This window comes from Mesoplodon densirostris, chromosome 12 (genome assembly GCF_025265405.1).
Source record: "Mesoplodon densirostris isolate mMesDen1 chromosome 12, mMesDen1 primary haplotype, whole genome shotgun sequence".
NCBI classification, from domain to species: domain Eukaryota; kingdom Metazoa; phylum Chordata; class Mammalia; order Artiodactyla; family Ziphiidae; genus Mesoplodon; species Mesoplodon densirostris.
The window spans coordinates 30,130,322-30,156,852 of NC_082672.1; the positions used below are offsets into that span (position 1 = coordinate 30,130,322).

Genomic DNA, 26,531 nt, shown 5'->3' on the forward strand with positions numbered 1-26,531 from the left:
CTGATTAACATTAATTAGCTCATCCTCTTAAATTAGGGACAATTCTTTCTCCTTCATAAAATAAATCTTCTGTGAAATCAAATATATAAAATGTTGAAAGAAGGTGTATCAAGGGGGACTCATGGATTGCTCATAAAGTAGAATAATCATTTTGGACAATTTGGCCTTCTCACGTGAGATGAAACATGCAAACAACCAGGAAATCTATTCTAGAGGAAGTGTAGCAGGAGTGCTCCAAGGGCCACAGGCAAGAATGTTCAGAGCAGTTCTGTTCAAACACCTAAAAAACTGGAAACAACCCAAATGTTGGCAGGAATACATATAAACATGCTCTGGTCTAGTCATACAAAAGCCTAATATATAGCAGAAAATGTCGACAATCTCTATTCCACAGAACCACATGGATGAACCTTAGAAGCATACTGGTAACTGATAGAAAGGCAAGTTCCAGAACACTGTACAGTGGGCTTTGCCTATCTGCAGGTTTTGCATCCACAGATCCAACCAATCTTGGGTGGAAATTTTGGTTGAATCAGCAGATGCCAAACCTGCAGCTATGGAGGGCTGACTGTATACAGTATGATATCACTTTTATAAAACCCAGAAACTAAACATTATGTTGGTTAACCATACAGACATATGTGAAAGAATTATTTTAAAGAGTAAGGAAATGAAAAACAGATAATGTTGGATACTGGTTGACTTGTGGGGGGCTTGGGGAGGCAGAAGTATAAGACTAGTAAAAAGCATCAGAGTAGAGGCCAATTATCAGTAATGTTGCAATTCTTGGATTGCAGATGCTTTTTAAATTAGAAGGAGATAAAGGAGAAAGAATTGAAGAGTTATCTTCTTTCATTTTTTCCTGCCCCTAATCAAGGAAAAATCAGTAAATAGCTGAGAGTCCCAGAGAGAGACCGATGGTTGGAGAAGTTGTGCTCTTGAACTTCTTTCTGTCTTCAACACAATGCTTTCCTCACAGGAAGCGTCCGCAGTAAAGCTCACTATCAACTCCAAACATGAAGCTCTCATCCAACAGCACATGGGAGGCTTTTTGGCTGCCATAAGCTGCCCCCAGAGAATCCACTCATTCTGTGTGCTTGTCGACTGTGTCATAGCTCAGCTTGAGTCTCCACAAGATAAGCTCTTCAAGGCAGAACATTTCCAGCTGTTGTGGTCAGACAGCAGCAGGTTCTTATCTGAGGACAGCAGGGCCATGTGGCACACTGTAGCCAGGACAGTGTTGGAGAAGCATGTGGTCCCTGTACACAGTAGCAAGGTCCAATGGACAGCAATTAGCACCAGGAGAATGAAGATGAACGGGACATATACATAACCTTCATAAAAATGTCACAGGGAAAAAGACTCACAAACCATATGGATCCATGCCGGGTCTCTCCCAGGGATGGCCTTTTATATTACACTAGTCCAAGTGATGGCTTTTAAAAAGAGATTTTTTTTCACTCCCGTGTCTTTCTGACCAGCCCTACCAAAAGAAGTAAAGAAATAGGCTGTCTATGTGATGTTGGATGAAACAATCTTGACATTTTGTGGCTTTCTCCACTCCGAGTTTCTGGACCAGCATTCTCATCTGCATATGTTGGTAGCTAATTAGGTGGACAGCCTCCTCTGGTACTATTTTCCCTTTTATTTTTGATGTTGTTCTGAACTTGTGGGTATTTCAGATATGTCCTCATCCACTTTCAAAAGGCCAATACTTAAAAGTTCGTTGTTCTTAGCAAAGAAACAAGCCCTCACCAGCTGATATAAGCAGAAAAAACGTATTCAAAAGAATTTTGTGTCACTTGCAAGATCACACAGATGGCTGCAGAATCAGTCCCAAGTTACAGGCAGGCACTAACAAGAAGACTGAGCAAAACTGTAGCCAAAATCCAGGCAGAGTGATGGTCCAGAAGTCAGTACTGACACTGCTGGTGACCACAATATCATGGGGTGCTGGATACACTGGCTTTATTGTTGCTGCTGCCCTACATGCCCCATCCTGGGAAAGTGAGTGTGGGGCTGCTGACATTACAACTAGGAAGAAAAGTCATTTTGATTTTATCTATTTGAGACATCAACTTCTGATTCAAAATCTGGAACACCTAAAATGTTCCTCATGCCACTCGCGGTGTTTGGGATATATCACTGAAAGAACAAACAAATGCCTCCATCCTCTTAGAAATTATATTCAAGCAGAGGAGAGTGGAGTATCTTGAGACGAACCATAAACAATAAAGTAAAGGATCATGTAAATTGATGTTAGATGATAAAGTGCTTTAGGAAAACAAGGGTAGAGTAAGGGGGATAAAAAGGGTGGGCTGGGTGGGTGCTTGTAGGTGACAATTTTAAATGGAGTGTTTTGGGAGTCCTCATAAAAGAGTGACATTCCAGCAAAGATTGCAGGAGTAGAGGGTTGAGAGATCTTGTGGCCACTGTAAAAAATACAGTCTGGCACGTGGACCACGAATTTCAGAGGGGACAGTGAAGTGATTTGTGGAACTGGAGCAGTGGGAGAGGGAGACAGTACAGAGGGTTACGGGGAATAAAAGCAGAAGAAAAAAGGTTAACTGTGAGCCCAGGTGAGAGATAAAAACAGGAATAAAGGGTTAAATGAGAGTATTTCCAGGGTGAATTCAAGACAGAGAATGTGCATTAGGGGATTGGGAGCAGGGTGAGTACCAGCAGCTCCTTATCAATAGAGGTAAGGAAATTTGGGGTAGCTGGGTCATAGTCTCAGGTTGTAGGTCCTTTCAGCTCCTGAAAATGATGGTAGAAGATTTGGGTGGAGGAGTGGTCACAGATTCAGTGCACTTATTGGAGGAGACAGAGTCTTATACTAGATGTTTGGACTTTGCCTTGGTATCTGTTAATGGAATGCTATAAACTGAATGTTTGTGTCCATCCAATATTTGTATTTTGAATCCTAATGCCCAATGTGATGGTGTTTGGAGGTGAGGCTTTGGGGAGTGATTAGTTCATGAGGGTGGAGCTCTCATGAATGGGATTAGTGCCCTTATAAAAGAGGCCTCAGAGAGATGGCCATCTATGAACCAGGAAGCAGGCTCTCATCAGACACCAAATATGCCGGCACCAAGATTTGGCACTTCCCAGCATTCAGAACTGTGAGAAATAAATTTTTGTTTTTTATAATCCACCCAGTTTATATCATAACAGTAGTTTATAGTTTATATTATAACAATAGTGTTTTGTTATAGCAGTCTAAATGGACTAGGACAATAGTAGAGATTTTTGGAGAAGCTGATGGTTACTCTCAGTGTGTGGGCCCTCTCTTGACTCTTGATGATGGGATAGAAAGTCTAGGTGATTCTTGTGGAGTTATCTGATTGGCCACACTTAGGTCGGGTGCCTAGCCCTATCCACAAAGGAACCTGGCAAATAAAATATCTGACCCATATGATGGGAGGAAAAGTGTCAGTTCCACCTTATAATATAAACCCAGTTAATAAATGTAGAAAGAAACAAGGGAATAAAAACTCACCATTTGGCAATCACCACAGTAATAATTGTTGCAGGAAGATGCACTGATTGACCTCTGGAAAACTTGAGGAGAAACAGGATATTTACATAGACTCAAACTGTCTCTCCCAAGATATTTATCAATTGAAAAAGGGAAAATAGTAACTACAGTGGAGAATCCCAGCAGATATCACTTAATCAAGTGTTCAAAGGTTGATATCACCAGTAGTAGGATATATTGAAAACATATACCCCCTGTTTCAAAGATACATTGAGGACAAAATATTATTTCTGCAGTATTTTTGCCAAAAACTGCATAATTTCAATCTAATTGTTGGAAAACATCGGACAAACCACAAAATAACTGACCAGTACTCATCAAAATTGTCAGGGTCATGAAAAAAATGGAAAGAATGAGGAACTGTCATAGATTGCAGAAGACTAAGGAGACAAAACTAAATGCAGTGTGATATTCAGAATAAGATCTTGAAACAAACAAAAAATGACATTAGAAGAAAAACTGATGAAATTAGAATAAAGTTTGTAGGTTAGTTTGGTAGTATTGTACCAATGTTCATTTCCTTGCATTGATAATAGTACTATAGTTACATAAGTTGTTAACATAAGGAGGTGAATTATCTGTACTATTCTTGCAACTTTCTGTAAGTCAAAAGTTATTCACAAATAAAAAGCTGGAAAAAAGAAAATATGTAATTAAAAGACATTCCACAGTGTGAGAGAAAATAGTTCAACAAATATAATGATCAAAAGACTCATATCCAGAGTAATTTGTGAGTCAATCACAAAATAAATAAATAAATAAAAACAACAGACAACCCAATAGAAAAATAGGCAAGAGACTTCAACACATACTTTACAAAACAGGATGTCAAAAATTCCAGTGAACACGTAAAAAGGTGTTCAACTTCATGAATCACCAAAGCAATGTAAATTAATAACACAATGAATACAATATTAACCTACCAGAATTGCTAATGTTAAAGAGATAACACAGTCAAGTATGGGTCAGGATGCAGAGCTGCTGTGACTCTCATATACTCGTAGCTAGAATGAAAATAGGTTCAAACACCTAAGAACTTTTTGGCATTCTCTACTAGAGTTACATATATATATGTATATATATATATATATATATATATATATATATATATATACACATATATATACATATATATATGTATATATATATACATATATATATACATATATACATATATATATGTATATATATATATGTATATATATATATCCTTTGACCTAGCAATTTTACTTCTAGATATATATCCATTAGAAATGAGACAATGTGTTTACCAAAAGATATGTCACAGCCTACAAGTAAAATCTATTCAAAAGTTCATCAACAGTAGAATGGATAAAGTATGGTAATCATATAATGAAATATTATATAGCTATGATAATGAATGAGAAGTGAAACAACATGAATGAATCTCACAAGCATAAAATTGAGCAAGAGAAGGCAGACTCACAAAAACATGTACTATGATGTCATTCATATAAAAGTCAAAACAAGCGAACCTAATCTATGATTTTAAAACTTACAATAGTGAATTTATTTGGAGAGGAGAATGGGAGTAGTAATTGGAATGTGCAGGATGGGGAGTTCTGGGAATTTGATAAGGTTCTATTTCTTGATCTGGGTGGTCTCATGGGTATGTTCAATTGGTGATCAATAAACAAGCTGTACTCTTAGAATTTTTGCACTTTGATGTATGTATGGTAGATTTCAATAAAAAAATTTAAACCTTTTTTCTTTGATAGAAAAAATGTATTATTTAGAAATGGAGATATGGTTATTTGCAGATATCCTCTCCCCCCTTTTCGTTCAGGATGGGATTATAAGCATTCTTTCCCATATCGATACACTTCTGTCTCTAATTTCTTATTTATGAGAAATTCTCTGTCTCTTTTATTTCCTTTTGTTTATTGTTTTCTTTCATATGTCTCAGGTTGATACTAATGTGGAACACAGGGTCTTTTCTTTGATTTCTTTCCAAAACATTACCAGAAAGCCAACGTAGGTCATAGACTTTTACTTATTTTAGGGGGCAAATAGGGCAAGGCAGGAGACTTATGCAGAAGATCATATGGTTTAAATATAAACTTCTTAACCTTAAAAGTCATTGCCATTATCCTTATCCTTTCCTCCCCCTCCACAATCTCCTGCTGGAAAAGTTTAACTGCTTATTTCCTCTTCCAGGATTCCCATCCCCATCATGTTTCTTCTCTTCCCCAATCTAATGTTTGTTATTGGTGGTTTTTTTTCCTTTCTAGCTAGCTTATTGAAATCTCCCATATAATTTTCTTTAAAATCACTTTATTTCATGCATAAATTTTACTGGCAATATTCTGAAAGCTAATTTCCCATATCAAAGATGTCTCATCAGATTAGCCAAGCCAAAATAGTCCTCCCCACTAGGATATGAGTTTGTTACTCTTCTCTAGGCAGAGTCCTGCTGCTGATCCTTAAACTGATAATCATTCTTCACTTTTCTTGATCCTTACACTGTACTTACTCACAGTTATTTTCCTAACCATGTAGGTCCTGGTGCACTGCCCACGTTAATATCATATCTTTTTTTCATTGAGATATAATTGACATATAACTTTATATTAGTTTCAAGTGTTGTTGTACAACACTTTATCTTTTAATTTAAGAATAGAGGCAGCACAGGGCCATACAGCAGCTCAAAACAACAGAACTGGTTTACTGTTCTTTTGTGTCATTTTTCTCTGAGGACTAATTTATTTCTGGAAGACCTTGTCATCCTCTTATAATTTATTGCCAAACCAAGATTTTCATGCATATTCATTTATTTTTTACCTTGTTACACAACCATTACAGTTGTAGTTGCCTGATGGGCATTATTACTTGGAAGTCTGGTTATTACAACACTTTTATTATATCTAAAACCCAATTAATATATTCTGTCTATCCATGGCACTGGATCGCAATATTGATTATGTCATGCTAACTGCAGAGGATGAACAGATAGTGGCAAGTGCATTGAATGCCCATTAAGACTGATGAATGGCACAGGAGAGACAATAAACTCTCAAAAGTTTTAGAAGGCCTATCATATTGAAGAAGTTTTAATGGGTCCAATGATCTGGGTTATCCTTAAACAACCTTTCTAAGGACACGTTGTTATTTATTGCAGCCCTCTTCATTAAGAAAGAATCTCAATCACTTTGTTGAAACTAGCACAATATTGTAAATCAACTATACTCCAATAAAATTAAATTAAAAAAAAGGAAAGAAGCTCACTTCACCCCAAAGAGACTGTAAGTAAGAAATTTTGTAGGTTTGGCTATCATGCATTTCTTATGTGAACCCCTAGGTATGAAGCTAGAAACATTCAGCTTCCAGAAAGAGATGGGGTCATTATTAGCCTCCAGTTTACTAAGAATACTGTGAAGTTCTAGTGGTCCACCTCAACCCAGTTTACTCCTCAGAGAACCCTCAAGAACTTGTTTTTGTAGTTGCATTACATAAGAAATTATATCTATAGCCAAAACTAAATTCTATGCTCACTTTATCAACATTATAAAACCATTTCTCCTGTGTTTGACAAGCATAATATCAATAAGTCAATCTTAGTGTTTTAACATTAAAACCTTGTCTCTTTTTTTGTTGGGTCTGAAAGTGATAGCACATCATCTATAATGTACTCTGAACCAAGAATGCCCTCTTATAAAAGTCCTCAGTTTGTTTTTCCTCTGTAGAACAATATCCCTATAAACTGTAGAGAATCCATTGTTAAAACATGAAATCTGTCTTTGATAATTTTAGCTATACTAAGTAATAAAGTAACTTTGGTTCAAATGTAAGAGAAACATCTCTATCCTTCTTTTATTTATGTCCTGTTAAAGAAAGGTTTAAGAATTAATTTAGGAATTCATCAACTTTAAATAATGAAGGAGATGAGTGTTTAGGTACCAATAATTTCCAAATCTGTCTTGAATATGTCAGCATTTGATAAGAAGAAAGAATGATGAAGTTATTAATAATTCTGCTTTACTCTTACCCCAAATTGTTTTAAGCCAAGGCAATATATCTGGATTTAAATAATGTTGGTCTAAGAGAAAGATAGCACCTAAAGAATAATTGGAATATTCAGTGGAAAAACTTTTTTTTTCTTTTGTCCAGTGGAAGAATCTTGACTCTATAATCTCTCTACACCACACCTGAGCCTGCCTTTAAAAAAAGAAAAAAAAAAACTATCAAAGATTTCTCCTCACGTTCCCATTCTTTCCCCCAGCCCCACCTAGAAAAGATGTGAAGAAATTGCTTCACTTAAAAATTCAATCTAACCTAAATGTGATTGTCTGTTGTTATTTTTGTTTAGTCACAAAAATGTAAATCAAATTTTCACTTGGAAATGAAACTGATAATTTGAAATGGTAGACCAATATGAATTAGTCTGAAAGATTTTTAGATGAAAAGGAAAGAACTTTTGCAAGTATAGGAGGATGAGAAACAGAAAATTACATCATTTATATGAAAGAAAAATAGTTTATCTCTTATATGATTAATGTAAAAATTAAATGTGAAATTTGAATCCTAAGTCAACTGAGTAAGCCATCACATCTAGGCCAACTATATTTCTAGAGAAAAAAGCAAGATAATGATTTTTTATATCAATCCTATTGTGAGAGGTAGCCCAAAAGGGATTGGTATTCCTAGAATATATTGATAGTTTACAGAGATTATAAAGAGCAATTTATATCCAAACTATCCCCAATAAATCTACACCATGTGGTCAGTGCATCTAAAGAAGAAAATTTCGACACCACTGGTAAATTTTTAAAACACATAAAAACCAGAAATGAAAATAATGAGCATATAAGACTAAATATTTGTTAACATTTTGTCATATTTAATAGATTTGTGAACATTATTACCACACATACGCTGTACTTTTACTGCACACTTATTCAGTCATAAACAATACATATTTTTTATCTTTAAAATGTTATGCAACTGACATCATACTGTATGTATTCTTTCTATAACTTCTTTCCTTTCAGTATTATGTTCTGGAGATTTTTTCATAATGAACGCTAGTTTTAATGGCTGAGAAGTTTCCATTGCATGTCTTTTTTAGTTTAGTTTAGCTTGTTTGTTTTTTATTTTAACAATCAGTGTTGCAATGAATATCCCAGTATGTGTGTCTTTATTCACGTGTGTTAGAACAGCTGGGTTACAGGGTATAAAACTTTAATTTTATTAGCTGTAGAGAGGCAGTGCATCATACAGTAGGTGTGTTGTTTGTGTGAGTTCAAGTCTTGACTCTGTCGTTTACTCTGTGTGTACCCTTACCATATTTGACTCTGTTTCTTGATCTCTAAAATCGTGATAGTAGAAGTAACTGCCTATGACAGACTGCCTGTTGTACTCCAATATCCATTATCTCCTTTGTCCATAGCAGAGTTTCAGGTGCCCAGATAAAGGCTACATTTCTTAACATTCTTCCAGCTAGATGTGAACATGTGACTACATTCTGGTTAATGGGGTGTGAGTGAAAGTGATGTACACTCCTGCATGTGTTTGTCTGCCTTTCCCCACTTCCTGCTATCTAGAAATGGTGAGAGAGAGAGAATGGTATGTGTGTGTGTGTGAGAAAGAGAGAGAGAGAGAGTCCTTATTCCTAGAGATGGAATCTCCATCTTGAAATCTTGAACCTGGTAGAGTTGCCCTGTTAGCCATCTACTGCTGGACTGTTATAAGGAGGATAAATAGATGTCTTATTTAACCACTGGGTTTTTATTAATCACTTTTTTACAGCAGTCCAGTTCAGACTCTAAAAATACACCATTTATGACATTGTCATAGTAAATACAACAGTGCTTAGAACAGTGCTCAACGAGTATATCAATTATTTTGTTATCATTCCAACAATTGCCGAATTGCTCTCTAAGTGTTTCACTAATTTATAAACTTACAAGCAGTGCATAAGTCTTCACACTTCATTGTATTTTTTATATTGCTGCAATTTGATGGATGTAAATTACTTTTTATTAATTCATATTTTCTTAAGATTTTTTAAAATGAAGAGCAACAAACATTTAGAAAAGTGCACAAATCATCAGTATACAGCTTAATGAGCATTTATAAAGTGAGAATACATGTATTATCAGAATCAAGAATATCAGACCTCCTTTTTCCTCCTCCCAGTTACTACCACCATCCTCCTTAAAGGTAAATACTACCCTAAATTTTAATCACATAAATGTTATGGGCAAAATTGTACCCCCGCCCCACAACTCATTTGCTGAAGTTCTAACTCCCAGTACCTCAAATGAGACTGTATTTGAAAATAGAGTCTTTAAAGAGTAATTAGGTTAAAAAGAGGTCATCAGGGTAGACCCTAATCCAACACGACTGGTGTTCTTATAAGGAGAGGAGATTAGGACACAGATGGGTACAAAGGGAAGACAATGTGAAAATATAAGGAGAAGATGGTCTTCTACAAACCAAAAGAGAAAAGTCTCAAAAGAAACCAACCCTGCCAATCTTGAATTTCTAGCCTCCAGCACTGTGAGAAAATAAATGTCTGCTGTTTTAGACATCCAGTTTGCAGTGCTTCATAATGGCAGCCCCCCAAAAACTAGTAAAGTAGATTAGTTTCATTCAGATTGATTTAGTATCAGAATCTCTATCGGATTCAGAATCTTCTGTGTTAGATCTGTTCACTAAAGATATTTTCTTGAAATTTACTGCATTGTTGAACATGGTGGTAGTTTGTCCATCTTGTTGGTCTATGGCATTCCATTACGTGTGTGTAAAAATTTATTGCTCCATTTATGTTGATAAGCATTTGAGTCATTTCCAGTGTTTGGCTGCTATAAAGAGTGTTGCTTTGAAGATTCTTGTACAACTTGTTCATATTGGTGAGCACATGTTCATTTTTCTTGGGTATTGATCTAGGAATGGAATTGTTGCATCATGGTAAGTGCATTTGTTCAATTCTAGTAGATTCACACAAAAATTTTTCTAAAGTAACTTCACCAGTCTACACTCTCAACAGCAGTACATTCCAGTTGCTCCACATTCTTTTGGCACGAGGTATTTTCTGTATTTTTTATTTTGGTTACTCTGATGTGTAATAATTTCATTGTGAATTTAATATGTATTTCCTTAACTACTAATGAGACTGAGCACTTGTTTTATGGACTAGCATATGGCCAATTTTATACTTGAAAAGAATGTGTATTCCATGTTTGTGCAGTGTCCTCTATTATTTCAAGTCAGTTAAGCTGGTTACTCATGCTGCTGAAATCTTCCATATCCCCATCAATCTTTGTAATAAAATGCCCCAATGATTGTGGATTTGTCAATTTCTTCTCTACATTCTGTCAGTTAATTGATTTACATATTTTGAGCCTTTATGAATTGTTATATATGCCTAGTAGATTGGATCTTTTATCATTTTGAAATATTCTTTTTTATCTCTAATAGTGATTTTTTTCAGTAAAGCGTACTTCTAATATTAGTACAGTTATATAAATTTTATTTTGGCTAATATTTGCATATGTATCTTTTTTCATTCTTTTTAGAAAAAAATTACTTTCAACATTTCTACATTCTTATATTTAAGATGCATCTTTTGTGTGTCATAAATGACTGACTTTAAAAAACATCCAGAGACTTCCCTGGTGGCACAGTGGTTAAGAAACCGCCTGCCAGTGCAGGGGACATGGGTTCGAGCCCTGGTCCAGGATGATCCCACATGCCGCGGAGCAACTGAGCCCGTGCACCACAACTGCTGAGCCTGTGCTCTAGAGCCCACATGCCACAACTACTGAGCCCATGTGCCACAACTGTTGAAGCCTGTGTGCCTAGAACCTGTGTTCCACAACAAGAGAAGCCATTGCAATAAGAAGCCCACACACTGCAAGGAAGAGTAGCCACCGCTCGCCGCAACTAGAGAAAGCCTGCACGCAGCAATGGAGGCCCAACGCAGCCAAAAATAAATAAATAAATAAATACCAAAAAAAAACCCCCATCCAATTCGATAAACTTTGTCTTTTAATCACAGTGTTCAGACTACTTAACATTTAATTAAATAGCTGTTATATTTGGGTTTAAATCTACCATCTTATTATTTATTTTCTATATGTTTTTCTTTTGCCCTTTCTTGTTTTCTTTTAGATTAAACAAGTATTTTTTATTATTCCATACTTACCCTCTATTACTTTGTTATTCATTATTATACTATTCTTTAGCTGATTAGACTAAAGACTAAAACATGAACACTTGATTTGTTACATTTTAATACAAACTGTTACTTTTGCCACTTCCCCAGTAATGCATATATTCTTTTCCCATCTTTCATTGTTATGTATTTTACATCTTCAAATATTTAAACCACACAATTTATTAGACAATATTTTAGACATTCATTCAGATGTATTAAAATAATTATCCTTTTTTGTTCTTTATTTTTTCCTGCTTTTCTATGCAGGTTTTCTACCTAAAGAACTTAATAAAAATTTCATTATATATATATTTTTTATTGTGGGTCTGCAGGTCACTAACCCTCAGTTTTTGTATATCTGAATATATACTTATTTTACCTTAAATTTTTTTTTTTTTTTTTTTTTTTTTTTTTTTTTTTTGAGGTACGCGGGCCTCTCACTGTTGTGGCCTCTCCCGTTGCAGAGCACAGGCTCCGGACGCGCAGGCTCAGTGGCCATGGTTCACGGGCCCAGCCGCTCCATGGCACATGGGATCCTCCCGGACTGGGGCACGAACCCACATCCCCAGCATCGGCAGGTGGTCTCTCAACCACTGTGCCACTAAGGAAGCCCCTACCTTAAGTTTTGATGGATATTTTTGCTGTGTATACAATTCTAGATTAGCAGGTAGTTTATTCCAGTATTTAAAAACTATTACTTTCTTCTAGTTTCTAATGTTTGTGTTGCATATTTAGCCATTAGTCTGTTTCTTGCTTTTTTGAGGGTAACATTTTCTCTCTGGATGCATCTGATATTTTCTCTGTATTTGTATTTGTATGTTTGAATCTTTTGTGTGTCAGTAGTTTTACTGTGATGTGTATCTGTGTGGACTTGCTTTGTATTTATCTCTTTTGTGGTTCATAAAATTTATTGAGTCTGTGGCTTGATATTTTCTACACATTTATGGAAATTCTTAGTCATATTCTTCAAATATTGTTTTGTCCCACTTTATCTCTTCTCTCCTTTTACACATATTATGTATTTATTACATGCTAGACTTTTCATCATGTCCAGTATGTTTCTTGTAATATATTCTATACTTTTCCTCTTTTTTAGTCACTATGTTTCATTCAAGCTATTACCTGCCAACCTGTCTTCCAGTGCCCTAATTCTCTCGTTAACAATGCCCAGCCTTCTGTTAAACCAATCCACTGAGTTCTTAATTTGGGTTTTTATATTTTTCCAAGCTAGAATTTTTATTTAATTCTTTTCTCTGGACTCTAGTTCTCTGCTAAAAGTCTCTATCTTGTCCTGTACTTTTTTTTTGATCATATTAACCATAATTATTTTTAATTCTGTGTCTGATAACTCTAATATTTGGATCTCCTATGGATCTGTTTTTATTTTACCAAATTTTTTCCTTTTTGTTCTAAGTAATTTGATTCTGTTTCTGGTGTGACTGGTTGTTTTAAATGGATGTTGTCATTGTATATGAAAACGTTTAAAGATAATCTGACACTCAGGATAATATTACTTTCCTACAGAGAGTACTAAATTTTGCTTCTGGTAGACAGGCAATTAGAATAGAAGGAGGTCATCCTAATCTATTTTGGGTTGAACTAATTCCAGATATTTTTCACTAATAGTCTATTTCCAGTTTCCTTAGTCCAAAGCGTAGCCTTTCTGAAGTTTCAGCTGAATGTCTGGGACATTTTACCATGATCTTCTATGGTAAGCCCTGTATTAATTTTTTGTCTCCCCAGCCTTTGTGACTGCTGGAAACTCTGAAGTTTCTTAATCTCTTAGGTACCAGTTTTTGTTTGGTTTTTGGCATCTTGGCTGAAAGTTACAGACTGGCAAATATTGACAAATATTTCAACGGGGCAGGCAACAGTGAATATTGAGCTTACTTCTCCGTTATTCCTTTCTCTTTGGAATTTTGGCTTCTCAAGTCCTAACTATTTTGATGGCTCTCTGAAGTCTTACAACAGATTTAAAAAATTTTCCAGACATTTTTTGTTGTTTTATATTAAAAGATTTAGTCTTATGCAAGTTAGGCAGCTATACCCAGATGCACACATCCTCTGACTGTTATTTTAATTTGCATATCCATTTATTATAGTGGGGTTGGGGAGGTCTTTATATATTTACTGATCATTGTGTTTTCTTCTCTGTGAATCCTTTGTCCAATTTTTATTAGGTTGTTTCTTGGTTGCTTACACATGAAGAACTCCAGATACTATTTGGGGGAAAGGAAGCTATAATATGTCTGCAAATATCTTCCTCTAGTCTGTGACTTGTCTCAATTTTTTTATGTTACCTTTTGTCACACAGAAATTTTCAATGCTAATAGATAAATTTCAAACATTTTTTCCTTTATAGTTTGTGGGTTTTGTGTCTGGTTTAATAAATTTTTCTGAGTCCTGATGTTATAAAGATATCCTCTTAGGATTCTCCTCAAAGTTTTTCAGTTTTATTTTCATATTGAGGCCTTTAATTTACCAGGCATTTACTTTTTCTGTGTTGTATTATGTAGGAATAGCCACATGTTCTAGCACCATGTATCAAATGCCAACCACTTCCCTACTGTCTGGTAATGTCACTGTTAGTGTTTTAGGTAAGATTAATTTTAGTATTTTTAATGTATTAATGTCATTAATTTCTTTTTTATATTCACATAACTACTTAAGGACAGTAATCACATCTCATGGCTCTTTGACTCTCCCAAACTTTTTAACTTTTACAAAAATTAAGTATAATGAAACATTGTTAATAGATATATTGATCTAAACTGATTCATGCTATATGTTGATAAACAACATAGCTCTTTCTACCTAGCACAAAATGTGCACCCGTGATTTCTGTTGGATATTGCGACATGTGCAAGAAAATATTTACTTGTGGTGACTCTAAAATAGAGCTCTAGAAAAATATTATTAGTATTAGCTGAGATTTATTGGTTACTGATTATGTGCTTGGAAATATTCTAAAAACTATGTTAGCTCTATATGTGTTAACTTTATATATTTAACGAATTTCTAAGAAAACTGTGACTTAGGAAATACTATTATCAGCATTTTTCAGATGAGAAAACTGAAGCACACTGTAGCAAATTTTTACTCAAGTTTATAAAGATAGGCAATGCAGAATCATTTTATTTAATCCACTTCATTTTAACTTGAAAAATAAATGAAGTATTGCTATTGTATAACTTTCAGGTAAACAATAAATTGTGAAAATATTTCTAAATAAATATATATATTTTTCTGTGATATACGTCCACATTTATATTTCATTTTATGAATACAGTTATCATAATCATCAATAATAATTTATTGGAAAAATACCAATTTGTGGCATTGTACAAGGTGTTAAAATTAACTGGAATTTTCTTGAATCTGCATAAAATGTTTGGTATGTTTGACTTTCACTTCTCTTTACTTGATAATGGCTGCATTTCAAGGGATAATGCACTTTATGTGCTGCTCTGGTGGTTAAAAACACATTTCACATAAATGGAATAAAGAACATTTAATGAACTAAGCTCTATGCATGTGAAAGCCAACAGAAATATTTGAAATGGTGTTTATTTTATAGCCCAGAAACTGTATTTTAAATGCTAGTATATGTTTATATGACAGTTCTATTAAATATAAAAGAGTCCCATTACAAGGGAAGTCCTTTACATAGACTTTTTATGTGGTCTAAATAGCATACCCAGCCCTGCAACTCCTCATGTGAGACATTTTTAGAACCTTATTTATGTTAAAGCCATAACAAACTAGCAACTAGAAAACTATATTGGGCACAAACGGCTAATAAAAAGAGATTGTTGAAAATACTTCTTAATAGCAACTTAGGAAGAATCCCGATGAAACAAAGTCAAGGCTCAGTGTCTCTGGAAGCCTGCCACCCCAGTAATCACAGACCACAGGTACTCCCCCTTTTTCATCTTCATTTCTTTCTTGGCTGGAAATTAAACAGCCAATGAACTTTAAGATTGGTATTTGCCCTACTTTTCATCCGAGTGCCTACTGAGCCAGAGGTGTTCTGGAAAAAATCCTAGGATCATTATTCCTCCCTGTGCTGATTATTTACTAGATGATTCCTCTGAGAAGTAAGGCAGATACTCCAAAACTGGTCAAAGGGGGAAGAATGGCAGCCTGTGTGCACACATGAATCTGCATGTGTGTGCAAATGTGTGCATGTGTTTTCTATATGTAAGGTCTGGACACTTGAAATCTGGATCACTTCTCAGCTGAACTGCTGTGTTTAGACAAGCTAGCTAAAATGAACAGGTCAAACCCTTTATTTATAGAGTAAAAACTATTTGATCTGGGGTAGATATCAACTCTACAGTCAAACATGTGGGCCAAAGTCATTTTTATTGCTACTTTGTGCAGAATTCTGAAATGGTTCCTGTGGTAATCCATGTGAGCAAAGGAAAAGTTTCCACAGAAAACTGGGCCAATCAAGTGTGAAATGTTGCTTGGATCACTAAAAAGCCAGTATGTGTTTATATAATTGAAAGTGTAAAGCAATGGAAGGAGAATGACTTTAATTTCTGAACTGCAGGAATCTCCTCATGAATTTTGCTCACCCAGGCGCTGGAGGTACACTGCTAGGGCAGTAGCTGAGGCAGGCACCAAACCAACGCTCTCTCTATGAAATATATAAAAATGCTGTGCTCTGGAATATAGTTTGAAAACTACTCACCTATTGTAGTTATCTATGCCATAAGATGAATTGTTCAAAACCCATCAATTTTTGGAGTTGGCTGCCTCCTTCAGGTCAGTGACATTTGTCTCTCACCCAGTGAGGAAATTTGCTCCCCAACACCCTTGATGGAGGGGCTCCAGTCTGTTTCTGAACTCACAGTGTTGGGAAGCTCAAGACCTCAAAATCTGTCCAGATTTACTTGTAAGGAAATTTTTTTACAAGACATTTCCCAACCCATGTGTACTTAATTTATGTAATCATGTCACTTAAATAAAAATGGCCACCCAAGAACAGCTGGCTTATCTTAGAAGTTTCCCACTGCCATTCTTGGAATTTCCCTTTGGAATAGGGAAAAATTATACATATATACATACATATATATATTGAATATATATATAGCTCTATATATCTCACATATATAAAAATGTATTTTTAGCCTGTGTCATCCTGCTCAGCTTCTGAGCCTCTGTTGTGCTGAGTGGAGGAATGTGCCTTAAAGAGAATATCTTGAAGCTATTCTAGGGCCCTAAATAAAGTATGTTTGGACTTAGAATATGAGTCAAGTTAATGAAATTAAAGTGCTTTCTGATTTTCTTATTCTCCATTCACATTTTCATTCTCTTTTAATCAAGTTGATTCTTCCTATTTGCAGACTGTTCTCCTTGATAGGGTTCTTCTAATAATACAGCTTCTGGATATGGTATAACAAGATATTGATATATGAATAACATCAATTTTTATGTGTCCATTTTTTTTCTAAATTTTATTTCTGATTAAGTGTATTAGCACCATAACTTTGGAGGGAAATATTGGGACTTTTGAAGGTTTTAAGATATCTGATTCTACTGGAATATTTAAGACAACTTTGAAAACAAAAAATAAATTTAGAGGACTAACACTGTATGTTACTAAGACTTATTATAAAGTTATAGAAATTAAAACAGTGTGGCATTGGTCATAAGACAGAGAAATAAAAGAGTAAAATAAAATAGTTTACAAAATGACCTACATATAATAGACAACTGATTTTCAACACAAGTTCAAAGGTAATTCAATGGTGAAAAAATAGTCTTTTCAATAAAAGTGCTTAGAAATTGGATATCCATATGGAAAAAAATGGATGAATAAACAAAAATTTGATTCATACATAACATTATATGCACAGGTTAACTCAAAAATAGATTACAAACTAAATGTAAGATGTGAGACTATACATCTTCTAAAAGAAAACATAGGAGAAAACGTTTATGATCTTGGGTTAGATAAAGATTTCTTAGATGCAACACCAAAAGCATAATTCATAAAAGAACAAATTAATAAATGAACTTAATAAAAATTGTTCTTTGAAAAACCAAGACTAGGAGAAAATCTTTGCCAAGTACCACTCTGATAAAAAACTAGTATCTCGCACATGTAAAAAATTCTCATAACTCAACAATATGTAAACAAATAATCCATATTTTTAAAAAGTGGGCAACTGGGTTTCCCTGGTGGCACAGTGGTTGAGAGTCCACCTGCCGATGCAGGGGACACAGGTTTGTGCCCCAGTCCGGGAAGATCCCACATGCCATGGAGCGGCTAGGCCTGTGATCCATGGCCGCTGAGCCTGCGCGTCTGGAGCCTGTGCTCCGCAACGGGAGAGGCCACAACAGTGAGAGGCCCGCATACCGCAAAAAAAGAAATAAATAAATAATAAAAAGTGGGCAACAGTTTTGAACAGACACTTCGCCTAAGAAGATATAAGAATGGCAAATAGGGCTTCCCTGGTGGCGCAGTGGTTGAGAGTCTGCCTGCCGATGCAGGAGACACTGGTTCGTACCCCGGTCTGGGAAGATCCCACATGCCACGGAGCGGCTGGGCCCATGAGCCATGGCTGCTGAGCCTGCGCGTCTGGAGCCTGTGCTCCGCAACGGGAAAGGCCACAACAGTGAGAGGCCCGCGTATCGAAAAAAAAAAAAAAAAAAAAAGAATGGCAAATAAGCACAAGAAAAGTTCAATATTATTAGAGAAATGCAAATTAAAGCTACAATGCAATAAGGCAGAGATTCTTTGCAGAAAGTCACTGTGGCTTCCTGTTTCAGTACTCTTTCTATGGAACATAGCTGGCCTGCCACTTAGGGCCAGCGCTCTGACACCTCCTCACAGATCCCACAGACCACCTCCAGGAGCCCACTGCCTGCCGTGGTGGCCAGTTCCCCCTTGCAGGTTTACCAGAATGACTGCCAGGACTCAGAGGTCACCATCAACTGCCAGATCAAGCAGGAGATCTACATCTCCTATATCTACCTGTCCATGCACCTCTTACTACTTTGACTGTGATGATGTGGCTTTAAAGAACTTTGCCAAATGTTTTCTTCACCACTCTCATAAGGAGAGAGAACATGCTGGAAACTGATGAAGCTACAAGAACCAAGTAGATACCCAAAACTCCCATCAGGATATCAAGAAACCAAACTGAGACCACTGGGAGAGTGAGTTGAATGCAATGGAATGTATGTTACACTTGAAAAAAAGTGTGAGTCAGTCAGTACTGGAACTGCATAGACTGGCATTGACAAAAACAGACCTACTTGTGTGATTTCATCTGGACATATGACCTGAATGAGCAGGTGAAATCCATTAACGAACTGGGTGACCACTGTAATCAACTTGCATAAGATGGAGGCCCTGCAACCTGACACTACAGAGCCTGTCTTTGACAAGCACACCCTGGAAGACAGTGACCCTTAGGGCTAAGCCTTAAGTTGGCTTCTCCATAGCCATGGGGGTGACCTCTTTGGTCACCAAGACAGTGCATGCATTTGGGTTTACCTTTACCTTTTCTATAAGTTGCACCAAAGCACCAACTTAAGTTCTTCCATTTGTAGTATTCTTTCAAATAAAATAATTAGGTACAGCACACCCCCCAAAAAAACTACAACAAAATAACACTGCATTGCATACTTATTAAATGGCTAAAATTTTCAAAGCTGATCATACTAAGTGTTGATGAGGAAGTGGAACTCTTACTGGTAGAGATGTAAAATGGTAAAACAGCTTTGGAAAATAGGCAATTTTTTAAAATGTTAAACATACACCTATCATCTGACCTAGCAATTCCACTAGATCCTACCTAAGAGAAATGAAAGTACATGACCATATAGAGACTTGTACACAAATGCTCATAGGAGCTTTATTTATAATAGCCAAATTTCCATTAATAGGTATGCATAAACTAAGTGATGTGGTTCACCCATTCAATGGAATGCTACTCAATAATAAAATGGATGAAATATTTATCCATGTTACAGCAGGAAAGAGTTTCAGAATAATTATGCTGAGTGAAGGAAGTCAGAAAAAAAATCTTGTATGATTCCATCTTTATAAACTTCTGAAAACTGCAAACTAATGTATTCTGACAGCAAACAGATCAGAGGTTGCCAGGAGAAAGAAGGTTAGGAGGTCCTGAAGGAAGGGATTATGAAGAAGTGCAAGGAAACTTCTGAGAGTGATAAATATGTTCATCACCTTGCAGGGGTTGTTCAAATTCTATACTTTAAATATATGCAGTTTATGTACATCAACTATGCCTCAATAAAGCTATTTTAAAAATCTCTGAATGGCGTAAACTTAGCACAGGTTTATCTTTAAATAGATTGTTTATTATTTTTCTTTTTTATCTGTTTTCTTTTTATTAAATTAATTTTTATTGGAGTACAGTTGATTTACAATGTTGTGTTAGTTTCTGCTGTACAGCAAAGTGAAGCAGTTATACTTATACATATATCTACTCTTTTTAAGATTCTTTTCCCATATAGGTCATTACAGAGTATTGAGTAGAGTTTCTAGCTATACAGTAGGTTCTTTTCTTTTTTTTTAACTTTTTATGTTCTATTGGAGTATAGTTGATTAACAATGTTGTGTTAATTTCAGGTGTACTGCAAAGTGATTCAGTTATATATATATATACATGTATCTATTCTTTTCCAATTTTTTTCCCACTTAGGCTGTTACATAATATTGAGCAGCGTTCCCATGTTATACAGTAGATCCTTGTTCATTATTAGTTGACATATAAATACATCTTTTAAATGAGCCTTTAAAATGTTAGCCTAGCACAGATGAGAACACTGTAAGTAGCAGTGACTGCTTCCCTTGTTTTCCTGGGCTCTTGCCCTCATCCCTTTTGGCATCTTGCTGCTCTCTAGCTCCTAGGTCCAAGGTCATGCAGGGTTGCTACTGCTGTTGGCTTGCTCTTTCACTGCTCATCTTTTTCTCTCGAACATATGTTTCTCAGACTTAGATTCTCATAAGATCCTTTAAGAAAAGATATGTGTAAAATTGGTAAACACCCTTCTTTCATTTCCTCCTTTAAAAAAACACATCAGTTCCTAAATTAAATAACATTGTTTTTTTGTCTTTTGGTTATGTTTTGGGTTTTTTTTTGGGGGGGGTGGGAATAAAAGTATTAACTTTAGCTTTCCATTTGACATCTTAGAAGTGAGATAATTAGCAAAGTAAGCCTTCTTTCTAACGAAAATTAGTGCAAGCAGATAGATTTTATTAATTTAGTCAAGAAAATTGGAAAGTGAGAGCTAGCCCATGGAACCCATCTGGTTCTTGACTAAATTTCAGCCCACAGCCAAACAGCCCCAAGTGATAAGGGTGCTTGCTGCACTAGGTTCATGGGCTTTAAGGACCCAAAATGCAAAGTCCACAAGGTGAAGGTACTTCTCTGTGGAAATCGGCCCTGCTTCTCTGTTTCTGTGTTAATGACTGTACATCTCTTCCTTCATAGGGCCCCTTTCTTTATCTCTTTTTGTGTGACTGTGTGTGGTCTCCTTTTGTGTCTATTTCTCTTCCCTCTTCTTTGACTCTATTAACTATATCATGAAGTTAAACTTTGTTTTTATTATTTTATTTATTGAATGGAATGTTTGAATCTTCTTCCTTAGAAGCAGATGGGTGACATATTTTTACTCCTCTCCAAAAACCACTCCAATTACAATGCAACTAATAAAATCTAGTCGTTTTTTGCTTTTTAGTTATATGTACTTCAATTTGCTTTTTTCTGTGCTAGTGGCTCTGCTCTCCCCCATCTTTCCTTGACAGCAATAATGTTGTTGTAAAGTCATAATTTGGTGAATTATTGTAGTTTATAGACTTATTTGTAGGTGGTGTCAAGTGCATTACAATACAGTTGACAGTATATGTATTTGCTATTTTCCCCTTTAATTTCTTTTGCCTATTTTGATTGCTAATAAATATTTTATCAGTAAAATAAAACTAATTAAGTATATGTATTTTTTAAAAACTTGCTTACTTAACAAAATTATTATAATCTTCAAAACTGACTTGACAAAATAAATTTTGATTACGAAATCAGTAGGGGTCAATAGGAAACATCAGTTTTCTTATATTGCTTTGGCCAGTTTTCTCATCTTTGGATGAGCGGGTGATTGTGACCACACCATTTGCACTGAGAGGACACCAAAGACTAGTTTTAGATATTCAGTTTTGCACAATAGAAGACCCCCGAACTTCTAAGAAAGTTTACTTCATAAACTATGGCTAATCATCTATGAGTCTGGTATTCTACCAAATAAAACATGAAGCCATGGATAATGGACCTTACCAACAATTAAAGTGCAGTGTGAAATACAGAGTGAGGCAAATGAGAGAAAGATTACAAAAGAGTTTTGAAAACATTAAGCAAAAATATTCTAAATTGATTTAGTCAATTCTGTAAGGAGATTAGAAAAAAAATACTGCTTGAAATCCTGAGCCTCTGATTCTATATTATTTTAATCATAGAAAATAAACAGTACAAGACAGGGGAATTTCCTTTGAAATACAAGTTGGAGAGAACTTCTTTTGCAGTTCCTTTATTGTATCATCATCTCTTTCCAATTCTGCTCTTACTTCGTGACTTCCTGATAAAGAGCAGTTATAAAATTTCCAGAATTATGCCCACCTGCAGCAACAAGATTTAAAAATGGGAGTATTTACAGAAGGAGAGTTCAGCCACATTCACACTGACCTCTGGGGATATAAAACAGCCTCTAGTAACAAAGAGAGGCAAGGCTTCTTCAACAATAGACAACCATTTAGAGGGAGCTCTCACCTATATCTCTCTCGAACCCATGGGTTTCCTGTCCCTGTGAAAAAACAAGGCTGTTTGAGCAACGAATACTCCTCTATGAATAGACCAAGTGGCTGATAGAGTTTACACCAGGTTTGGAACAAGAAATGGCCACCAGTGGTACGAGGAGGAATCATAAGAGCAGCTCAAGTTAGAGCAGATGTTGGCCTTGGTTGTTTCCATATTGCAGTGAACACTCACTGTGCATTAAGCAGTAGCCAGCAGGCAAGGCACACTTTACCTGCAGTAGCTGTACAATCTTCCAGTGAGACTCTAATTCCTCACACTTGTCTGGGAAGAGGACCTAGAGCCTGGAGCCTTCCCTAGGATTCTTAAAAGACAACTTCTAGGCAGCAAGTGTGCATCTTCTCTTTTGCTGCCAAAAGTCAGCAGTAGGCCGAGGAGGCCAGGGCAGAGTCATTCAGGCCTTGGACCCTTGAATAGAGACTCAGCCAGAATTCTTTACTGTGTAGTCTTGTTTGCCTTTATAAGGTCAAGCAAACAGCCTGCACTCCTGCTACTGCCATCCAAGCTGCCCCCTTGATGCTAGTGGAGTCACAATGTAAATAAAACTAGAGCGGAATTTTTTTAGGTAGCAATATGGATCAGTCAGGTTTTGGTAAAAGAGCAAGAAATCAGTGTAGGCAGTTCAAAATGTGGGGTTTAATACAAAGAATTTGGTGTTTATAAATTAGTGGAAAAGGCAAGAGGGGCAGAAGTCGGGGTTGCACTGGACATCTGCATTCAAGGTCACACCACTGTAGCTGCAATTGATAGGTTAGGAGACAGCTGCCACTCCACTTCACACCCAGAAATCTGGGGATGAACAGGAGAATCTGGCCTCCTCACACCCCTGGTCTATCAGAGCTCATGGTTGGCCAGTAAGGCCACAGAACAATGGCCTGTCCCACCCCTACACCTTCCAAATCTCATGGGGGCACTTTGCATTGGTAGAAACTACATCATATCCAGGATGCAAAATCAGCAAGTTGGTTGCAAGAGAGTTTCAGAAATGTGGAGGTAGGGATGGATGTGGAGGGTCTGTAGACACTGTCTAGTATCATCTGTTGCTATTATTCTAAAACCAAATAAAATGTGACTGTAAGTGTTATTTTCCATGAGCATAGTACTCCTGACAAAGTTAGTACATTATTGATAAATAAAAGAATTCAACAGCCAAAAACTATAGTCAACACTTAGCAAACTGACAATGTTAGATAAAAATATATTAGTTTTTTTCTGATAAATTCAAGTCGGCTCTTCATAAGAAATGGTATAATTTCATCATTTAAAATTCTCACCTCTATGATGCTTATGGATAAAATATTTATGCATGTCTTTGCATACAAGTAACTTGAAAGTTTTAAGCAAAATGGACCACTAATTGAACTAAATAATTTCAATTTCCATGAACAAACAGTCTTAGACTTAGTTTTATAATCAGTTTAATATAGGTCATGTGGATTAATCATTCTCATGGAGATTTTTATTTTTTATGACTAAAATGTACCATTGCCAATAAAGCTGATAAGTTCAGAGAATTAAATTTTCCTTTGGTTTAATTTTCTTTTCCTTCTTCTGTGACTAGACTTGGTATCTAATATATATCAGAATGTTATTTTCTAATATAAAGCACAAAAACGTCTAGAGTGTTGAATACCATTATTCAAATAATGTTTAAAAAATTGCTGTGGCTTCCTTCTTTCCCAGGAAACAGACTCTGAGACAGAAATTTGTGCAAGTGATTAATTGATGAGCACTCTTGGGAGAAACATCTGCGAGTGTTGAGAAATACTGGGAAGAGGGGAGGAGTTGAACCATGATTCTGTTGTAACGGAGGCCTCAGCAGATCCTCTGGAGTGGAGATGACCCTTCAGAGTCGTCCTGAATCAGGTTGGACACCTATGTTGACTACGTTGGATGTGGGCTACTCCCAGGGAACAGGTGTTACCTTGGGTGAGGCAACGTCCTTCTACAAAGGGCAGTGTCCACTAGAGATTATCATATTAAGTGAAGTGTGTCAGACAAAGACAAGTATCATATGATATCACTTATATGTGGAATCTAGAAAATGATACAAATGAAATTATTTATAAAACAGAAACAGACTTACAGACTTCAAAAACAAATTTATGGTTACCAAAGGGGAAAGGTGAGAGGGTAGGGATAAATTAGGAGGTTGGGATTAACATACACACACTATTATATATAAAATAGATAATCAACAAAGACCTATGGTATAGCAGAAGGAACTCTACTCAATACCCTATAATAACCTATATGGGAAAATAATCTGAAAAAGAATCTATATACGTATATGTATAACTGAACCACTTTGCTGTACATCTGAAATTAATGCAGCATTGTAAATCAATTATACTCCAATATAAAATAAAAAATTAAAAAACAAAATAGATAAACAAGGATCTACTGTATATTCAATATCTTATAATAACCTATAAAAGATTCTTTTCGGATTTGCTATACACCTGAAACTAACACCACATTGTAAACATTTAATACTTCAATTTAAAAAATAGTTTAAGAAAGGTGAATTAATAAAAAAAATTATCATAAAAAAGAGCAATGTCCAGAGAGGAACTCACTAAGAACCTTCAGCTGTCAACACCCCAGCATCTGGAAGGATGAGTGCTTCAGCCCTTGAGGGGGATCTGGACTGACAGACCCTAAAATTCACTATACCTCCCACAGACACCATGTTGAAGACATCCTAAGACAGATCAAGATCCCAGCCTCACCCTATTTAAGGAAAACATTTATTTGGACACACTGATACATTCTATATCAAACCACAGTATATTATCTTGTTGAGTCTTAAATACTGGAAAACTTTCTGGTTAGATTGTACCTATAGTGAAAACATAAGTATTTTGGAGTATACATGTGATACAGTGTTTTTCTGTGTCAGAAGGCAGTTTTAGTTTATTTTTCAATCTTACAACTATCTTTTGGAAGTCTAATTTTGATTCTCTGTTGTATGAATTACAATTATTGTGAACATTCTCTTATTACTCTAGCCTTGTACATAGTTGCCTATTTTCCAGGCAACTTGAGATATCTTGTGTGAGAAAAGATTTTATTTTCAATCTGAAGTGTCACATTGTTATAAAAAAACGAGCCTTGAATCTTTGAAGAGCAGTCTAGCTTTATTTGTGTTATTCTACACATCAGTGTTCTGAACGTGAACGTTTCAATTTTTGTGAAATTAAATTACAATACTGTCTGAAAAGTTAAAATTAAAGGAAAGGATATGTCATTTTGAATGATATTTGTTTAAGATAACTTATATTAGAAGTCAATTAGTATATAAAGCCGTGCAAACAAGAAGATCAGCATAAAACAGAGGCAAAATGTTGATTTTGTGGAACATCAAACAGAAATCGTGAAGCACGATCATTAAAAGAAGTTACATCAGAATGATAGTATATGTGGCATGTACAATTATAGAAACAAGTGTACTTAAAAGTTACTATATTTGGTGCAGGATCCAGGTGATGAACATAAATCAATCTGTGTTACAGAAAAAGAAAATTTTACTATTAATTAACAGCAATCAGTGAAGAAATAAAGCCAAAGGGAGTTTTGAATACATATAGACAAGTAAGGAGAACATTTCAGGTGAAGAAATTAGCAGTAGGACCTGGGAAATAGAATCCATCTAGAAAAGTCAGTCATGACTGAATATAAATTATGATTAATATATTCACCACCATAGGAATATTAATATATTAGTGTTTTCTGGTGTACACTAGACCTTGCTTTTTTTGCCAACTTTATTTTCTTAAAATATATCTTTTGTTTTTCTCCAGAGAGATTGCTATTACTGATCCTTGAAAAAACTCATGGGAAGTGGTTTTCTCCTTTCTTAGGGTTGGACTTAAATCATCCTGAGATTTTTCTAATTGGACGCACGTTTGGCTGCTGAACAAAGAACAGGATAACCCATAACCTGTGGCTATAACAATGATTCATT

The 26,531-nt window shown here is 35.6% G+C and overlaps 1 pseudogene; it reads left to right on the forward strand.

Moving 5' to 3' along the window:
- Positions 1–964: 964 nt before the first annotated feature.
- LOC132499820 (ferritin heavy chain-like) lies at positions 965–19,146 on the forward strand (annotated as a pseudogene).
- Positions 19,147–26,531: the final 7,385 nt, after the last annotated feature.